The 8,374-nt window shown below is 34.5% G+C and overlaps 1 non-coding gene across 1 annotated transcript; it reads right to left on the bottom strand.

The window, feature by feature from the left end:
- Positions 1–7,834: 7,834 nt before the first annotated feature.
- Positions 7,835–7,938, bottom strand: LOC112767323 (small nucleolar RNA R71). The gene has a single exon (XR_003184864.1). It is a non-coding gene; the product is annotated as a small nucleolar RNA R71 (small nucleolar RNA).
- Positions 7,939–8,374: the final 436 nt, after the last annotated feature.

Here is an 8,374-nt window from a genome sequence, read left to right on the forward strand (position 1 = left end):
AATAGAATATATCTAATATGTCCATTCTGAAAACATGTCAGATGGACACCTTTTGTCAGCTGCTTGTATCTTTCCCAAGCTTCATAGAGGGATTCACCATCTTTTTGTTTGAAGGTTTGAACATCCACTCTCAGCTTGCTCAGCTTTTGAGGAGGAAAGAATTTATCCAAGAAGGCAGTGACCAGCTTATCCCAGAGTCCAGCTATCCTTAGGTTGTGAATCCAACCATATTCTAGCTCTGTCTTTACAGCAAAAGGGAAAAGCATGAGTCTGTAGACTTCAGGATCAACTCCATTCGTCTTTACAGTCTCACAGATCTGCAAGAACTCAGTTAAAAACTGATAAGGATCTTCAGATGGATGTCATAAAACTTGCAGTTTTGTTGCGTTAAGGCAACTAGCTGAGGTTTCAGCTCAAAGTTATTGGCTCCAATGGCAGGAATGGAGATGCTTCTTCCATCAAATTGGACGTTGGCTTTGTGAATCACCAAGCATTCTCCTTGCATTATTATTATTTTCGGCTGCCATCTCCTTCTCTTGTTCGAAAATTTCTGAAAGGTTGTTTTGATTGTTTAATTTAGCTTCTCTTAATTTCTCTTCAGAGTCCTTTCAGGTTCTGGATCAATTTCAACAAGAGTGCCTTTTTCCCTGTTCCTGTTCATATGAAAGAGAAGAAAACAAGAAAAGAAAGAGGAATCCTCTATGTCACAGTATAGAGATTCCTTTATGTTAGTAGAAGAAGAAAGGGGATAGAAGAATGGAGATGGAGATTCGGATTTTTGGATGAAGAGAGGTGAAGAGAAGTGTTAGTAATTAAATAATTAAATAGAAGAGGAAAAGAGAAGGAAATTTCGAAAATAATTTTGAAAAAGAGGTTAGTAATTTTCGAAAATTAGAAATAAAATGTAATTAAGATTAAAACATGAAACAATTAGTTAATTAAAAAGAACTTTTGAAAAAGAGTGAGATATTTTCGAAAATTAGAGAGGGAAAAGTAGTTAGGTGGTTTTGAAAAAGATAAGAAACAAACAAAAAGTTAGTTAGTTGATTGAAAAAGATTTGAAATCAAATTTGAAAAGATAAGAAGATAAAAGTTAGATAAGATATTTTCAAATCAAATTTTAAAAAAGATAAATTTTGAAAGATAAGATAAAAGATAAAAAAATTTTAAAAAAGATATTTTGAAAAAGATTTAATTTTAAAATGACTTAACTAACAAGAAACTACAAGATAAGATTCTAGAATTAAAGATTGAACCTTTCTTAACAAGAAAGTAACAAACTTCAAATTTTTGAACCAATCACATTAATTGTTAGCATATTTTCGAAAATATGTATAAAAGATAAGAAAAAGATTTTGAAAATATTTTGAAAAATTTTTGAAATTTCAAAATTATAAAAAAATGAAAAAGATATGATTTTTGAAAAAGATTTTGAAAAGATAAGATTTTTAAAATTGAAATTTGACTTGACTTGTAAGAAACAACTAATTTTTAAAAATTTTGACCAAGTCAATCCAAAATTTTGAAAATTTGGAGGGAAATAAGGAAAAGATATTTTTTTTATTTTTGAATTTTTAAAGATGAGAGAGAAAAACACAAAAATGACCCAAAATATGAAAATTTTGGATCAAAACACAAGATGCATGCAAGAACACTATGAATGTCAAGTTGAACACCAAGAACACTTTGAAGATCATGATGAACATCAAGAACATAATTTTGAAAAATTTTTATGCAAAGAAAACATGCAAGACACCAAACTTAGAAATTTTAATGCTTGGAAAATATGAATGCAAAAATGCATATGAAAAACAACAAACAACACAAAACAAGAAATCATCAAGATCAAACAAGAAGACTTGTCAAGAACAACTTGAAGATCATGAAGATCACTATGAATGCATGAGATTTTCGAAAAAATGCAAGAAAAATTTTAAAAGCATGCAATTTACACCAAACTTAAAAATTGACTCAAGACTCAAACAAGAAACACAAAATATTTTTGTTTTTATGATTTTCTAGTTTTTTTTTGGATTTTTATTGATTTTTTTTTCGAAAATATTTTTGGAGAAAACGAAAAAGAAAAGAAAAATTTTGAAAAAGATTTTGAAAAGAAAATTACCTAATCTGAGCAACAAGATGAACCGTCAGTTGTCCATACTCGAACAATCCCCGGAAACGGCGCCAAAAATTTGGTGGACGAAATTGTGATCCATATTCTTTTGTACTTGTATGAAATCATTATTTGGCACCAGTTGAATTCACAGCTCCGTTCAACTAACCAGCAAGTGTACTGGGTCGTCCAAGTAATAAACCTTACGTGAGTAAGGGTCGATCCCACAGAGATTGTTGGTATGAAGCAAGCTATGGTCACCTTGTAAATCTCAGTTAGGCAGATTAAATAGTTTTGGTTTTCGAAAATTAATAGTAAATGGAAAATAAAAAGGGATAGAAATACTTATGTAAATCAATAGTGAGAATTTCAGATAGGTGTATGGAGATGCTGTGCTCCTCTTGAAACTCTACTTCACTACTCACTCTTCCTTCAATCTTTCTTACTCCTTTCCATGGCAAGCTGTATGTAGGGCATCACCATCATCGGTGGCTACTTTCAATCCTCTCGGGAAAATGGTCCTATGCGCTGTCACTGCACGGCTAATCGTCTGGAGGCATCACCCTTGGTTGATGGCTACATCCTGTCCTCTCAGTGAAAACGTTCCTATGCTCTGTCACAGCACGGCTAATCATCTGTCGGTTCTCAATCAGGTTGGAATAGAATCCATTGATTCTTTTTCGTTTGTCACTAACGCCCCGCCTTCAGGAGTTTAAAGCTCGTCACAGTCATTCAATACCGGAATCCTACTCGGAATACCACAGACAAGGTTAAACTTTCCGGATTCCCAGGATCCTACTCGGAATACCACAGACAAGGTTAGACTTTCCGAATCCTCATGAATGCCGCCATCTATCTAGCTTATACCACGAAGATTCTGTTGGGGAATCTAAGAGATATGCGCCCGGCCTAAGGTAGAACGGAAGTGGTTGTCAGTCACGTGCGTTCATAAGTGAGAATGATGATGAGTGTCACGGATCATCACATTCATCAAAGTGTTGTGCAACGTATATCTTGGAATAAGAATAAAAGAGAATTGAATAAAAAGTAATAGTGATTATATTGAAACTTGAGGTACAGCAGAGCTCCACACCCTTAATCTATGGTGTGCAGAAACTCCACTGTTGAAAATACATAAGTAAAAGGTTCAGGCATGGCTGAATGGCCAGCCCCCTTGAGTGATCAAGAGACCGAATAATCAAAAGCTAAACAGTCAAGAGATTAAACTGTCAAAAGATGTCTAATACAATAGTAACTTATCCTATTTATACTAGACTAGCTACTAGGGTTTACATGAGTAAGTAATTGATGCATAAATCCACTTCCGGGGCCCACTTGGTGTATGCTTGGGCTGAGCTTGATCTATTCACGAGCTGAGGCTTTTCTTGGAGTTGAACTCCAAGTTATGACGTGTTTTGGGCGTTCAACTCCGGATCATGACGTTTTTCTGGCGTTTAACTCCAGACAGCAACATGTACTTGGCGTTCAACGCCATGTTACGTCGTCAATTTCCGAATAAAGCATGGACTATTATATATTGCTGGAAAGCTCTGGATGTCTACTTTCCAACACCGTTGAGAGGGTGCCAATTGGAGTTCTGTAGCTCCAGAAAATCCATTTCGAGTGCAGGGAGGTCAGATTCCAACAGCATCAGCAGTCCTTTTGTCAGCCTTTTTCAGAGTTTTGCTCAAGTCCCTCAATTTCAGCCAGAATTTTCCTGAAATCATAGAAAAAACACACAAACTCATAGTAAAGTCCAGAAATGTGAATTTAACATAAAAACTAATGAAAACATCCCTAAAAGTAGCTCAAACTTACTAAAAACTACCTAAAAATAATGCCAAAAAGCGTATAAATTATCAGCTCATCACTTACTCAGCTAGCCCACTTGTGCCTCCAAATTTCTAATGGAGGACCTTGTTTCACTCATGAAACTTAAAGTGGCCTTAGACAGATCAGAGACTATGTTTGCTAAGTGATGAGCGTATAATTTATATGCTTTTTGGCATTATTTTTAGGTAGTTTTTAGTTAGTTCAAGGTACTTTTAGGGATGTTTTCATTAGTTTTTATGTTAAATTCACATTTCTGGACTTTACTATGAGTTTGTGTGTTTTTTTGTGATTTTAGGTAATTTCTGGCAGAAATTGAGGGACTTGAGCAAAACTCTGATAGGAGGCTGACAAAGGACTTCTGATGCTGTTGGAATCTGACCTCCCTGCACTCTAAATGGATTTTCTTGAGCTACAGAACTCCGAATGGCGCGCTCTTAATGGAGTTGGAAATAGACATCTAGAGCTTTCCAGCAATATATAATAGTCCATACTTTATTCGGGAATTGACGACGTAAACTGGCGCTCAACGCCAGTTCCATATTGTTGTCTGGAGTAAAACGCCAGAAACACGTCACGACCCGGAGTTGAACGCCCAAAACACGTTACAACTTGGCGTTCAACTCCAATAAAAGCCTCAGCTCGTGGATAGCTCAAGCTCAGCCCAAACATACACAAAGTGGGCCCTAGAAGTGGATTTATGCATCAATTACTTACTTCTGTAAACCCTAGTAGCTAGTTTATTATAAATAGAACTTTTTACTAGTGTATTAGACATCTTGGATGATTAGTCTCAGATCATGGGGGCTGGCCATTCGGCCATGCCTGAACCTTTCACATATGTATTTTTAACTGTGGAGTTTCTACACACCATAGATTAAGGGTGTGGAGCTCTGCTGTACCTCAAGCTTCAATACAATTACTACTATTTTCTATTCAATTCTCTTTATTCCTATTCTAAGATATTCGTTGCACTTCAACTTGATGAATTTGATGATCCGTGACACTCATCATCATTCTCACCTATGAACGCGCGTGATTGACGACCACTTCCGTTCTACCTTAGGCCGGGCGCATATCTCTTGGATTCCTTAATCAGAATCTTCGTGGTATAAGCTAGAATTGATGGCGGAATTCATGGGAATCCGGAAAGTCTAATCTTGTCTGTGGTATTCCGAGTAGGATTCCATGATTGAATGACTGTGACAAGCTTCGAACTCCTGAAGGCTAGGCGTTAGTGACAGACGCAAAAGAATCAAGGGATTCTATTCCAACCTGATTGAGAACCGACAGATGATTAGCCGTGCTGTGACAGAGCATTTGGACCTTTTTCACTGAGAGGATGGGATGTAGCCATTGACAACGGTGATGCCCTACATACAGCTTGTCATGGAAAGGAGTAAGAAGGATTGAAGGAAAAAGTAGGAAAGTAGAAAAAGAAAGGGCACAGTATCTCCATATGCTTATCTGAAATTCCCACTATTAATTTACATAAGTATTTCTATCCCTTTATTTTATTTATCTTTTAAGTATCTAATCCAATTACATTTGACTCTACCTGACCGGGATTTACAAGATGACTATAGCTTGCTTCATACCAACAATCTCTGTGGGATCGACCCTTACTCACGTAAGGTATTACTTGGATGACCCAGTACACTTGCTGGTTAAGTTGAACGGAGTTGTGTCCACACATAGCAAAGAGCCATTATAATTATTCCATACAACAACAAAGAATACAACATTGATGAATCACAATTTCGTCCACCAAGTTTTTGGCGCCATTTCCGGGGATTGTTTGAGTTTGGACAACTGACAGTTCATCTTGTTGCTCATATTAGGTAACTTTCTTTTCAAAAACTTTTCAAAAATCTTTTTCAAAATTTTTCTTTTCTTTTTCGTTTTTTCCAAAAATATTTTCGAAAATAATAATAAAAATACAAAAAAATCATAAAATCATAAAAACCAAAAATATTTTGTGTTTCTTGTTTGAGTCTTGAGTCAACTTTTAAGTTTGGTGTCAATTGCATGCTTTTTAAAATTTATTCTGCATTTTTTGAAAATTCATGCATTCATAATGTTCTTCATGATCTTCAAGATGTTCTTGGTAAGTCCTCTTGTTTGATCTTGATGTTTTCTTGTTTTGTGTTGTTTGTTGTTTTTCATATGCATTTTTCGTTTGTTAGAGTCCATGCATTAAAGATTTCTAAGTTTGGTGTCTTGCATGTTTTCTTTGCATCAAAAATTTTTCAAAAATATGTTCTTGATGTTCACATGATCTTCAAAGTGTTCTTGGTGTTCATCTTGACATTCATAGTGTTCTTGCATGCATCATGTGTTTTGATCCAAAATTTTTATGTTTTGGGTCATTTTTGTATTTTTCCCTCTCATCATTAAAAATTCAAAAATAAAAAAATATCTTTTCCTTTTTTCTCTCAAAATTTCGAAAATTTGAGTTGACTTAGTCAAAAACTTTCAAAATTAGTTGTTTCTCACAAGTCAAGTCAAATTTTCAATTTTAAAAATCTTATCTTTTCAAAATCTTTTTCAAAAATCATATCTTTTTCCAATTTTTTTTCTTTTTTTCGAAAATTTTAAAAATCTCTTTCAAAATATTTTCAAAATCTTTTTCTTATCTTTATATCAAATTTTCAAAAACTCACTAATAATTAATGTGATTGATTCAAAAATTTGAAGTTTGTTACTTTCTTGTTAAGAAAGGTTCAATCTTTAAGTTCTAGAATCTTATCTTGTAGTTTCTTGTTAGTGAAGTAAGTAAATTTAAATTTAAAAATTAAAATATTTTTTTTCTTTTTACCATATCTGATTATCTTATCTTTTTATCATATCTTTTTTAAAATTTTATCTTTTTCAAAAATTTGATTTTAAAATATCTTATCTTATCTTCCTATCTTCTTATCTTTTCAAATTTGATTTTAATATCTTTTTCAACTAACTATTTGACTTTTTGTTTGTTTCTTATCTTTTTCAAAACCACCTAACTACTTTTCCCTCTCTAATTTTCGAAAATATCTCATCTCTTTTTCAAAATTCTTTTCAATTATTTTAAATTTTAATTTTAATTATATCTTATCTTTAATTTTTGAAAATCATTAACTACTTTTTCAAAATTATTTTCGAAATTCTCTACCTCTTCTCTTATTCTATTTAATTATTTTTTTTTACTAACACTACTCTTCACCTCCCTTCACCCAAAAATCCAAGCCCAATCTATCCCTTGTGTTTGGATTCTTCACTTTTCCTTCTTCTATTCTCTTCTTCTTCTACTAACATAAAGGAATCTCTGTATTGTGACATAGAGGATTCCTCTTCTTTTCTTGTTTTCTTCTCTTTCATATGAGCAGGAACAAGGAAAAAGGCACTCTTGTTGAAATAGATCCTGAACCTGAAAGGACTCTGAAAAGGAAACTAAGAGAAGCTAAATTACAACAATCTAAAGGTAACCTTTCAGAAAGATTCGAACAAGAGAAGGAGATGGCAGCCGAAAATAATAATAATGCAAGGAGGATGCTTGGTGACTTTACTAAACCCACGTCCAAGTTTGATGGAAGAAGCATCTCTATTCCTATTATTGGATCAAACAACTTTGAGCTGAAACCTCAGCTAGTTGCTTTAATGCAACAAAACTGCAAGTTTCATGGACTTCCATCTGAAGATCCTTATCAGTTCTTAACTGAGTTCTTGCAGATTTGTGAGACTGTTAAGACAAATAGAGTAGATCCTGAAGTCTACAGGCTCATGCTTTTCCCTTTTGCTGTAAGAGACAGAGCTAGAATATGGTTGGATTCATAACCTAAGGATAGCCTGGACTCCTGGGAAAAGCTGGTCACGGCCTTCTTGGATAAATTCTTTCCTCCTCAAAAGCTGAGCAAGCTTAGAGTGGATATTCAGACCTTCAAGCAAAAAGATGGTGAATCCCTCTATGAAGCTTGGGAAAGATACAAGCAGCTGACCAAAAGATGTCCATCTGACATGTTTTTAGAATGGACCATATTAGATATATTCTACTATGGTCTATCTGAATTTTCAAAAATGTCATTGGACCATTCTGCAGGTGGATCCATTCACCTAAAGAAAACACCTGCACAAGCTCAAGAGCTTATTGACATGGTTGCAAATAACCAATTCATGTACATTTCTGAGAGGAATTCCGTGAATAATGGGACGCCTCAAAGGAAGGGAGTTCTTGAAATTGATGCTCTGAATGCCATATTGGCTCAGAACAAATTGTTGACTCAGCAGGTCAACATGATCTCTCAAAGTCTGAATGGATGGCAAAATGCATCCAACAGTACTAAAGAGGCAGCTTCTGAAGAAGCTTATGATCCTGAGAACCCTGCAATAGCAGAGGTAAATTACATGGGTGAACCTTATGGAAACACCTATAATTCATCATGGAGAAATCATCCA

This window comes from Arachis hypogaea, chromosome 2, assembly GCF_003086295.3.
Source record: "Arachis hypogaea cultivar Tifrunner chromosome 2, arahy.Tifrunner.gnm2.J5K5, whole genome shotgun sequence".
Taxonomy (NCBI): domain Eukaryota; kingdom Viridiplantae; phylum Streptophyta; class Magnoliopsida; order Fabales; family Fabaceae; genus Arachis; species Arachis hypogaea.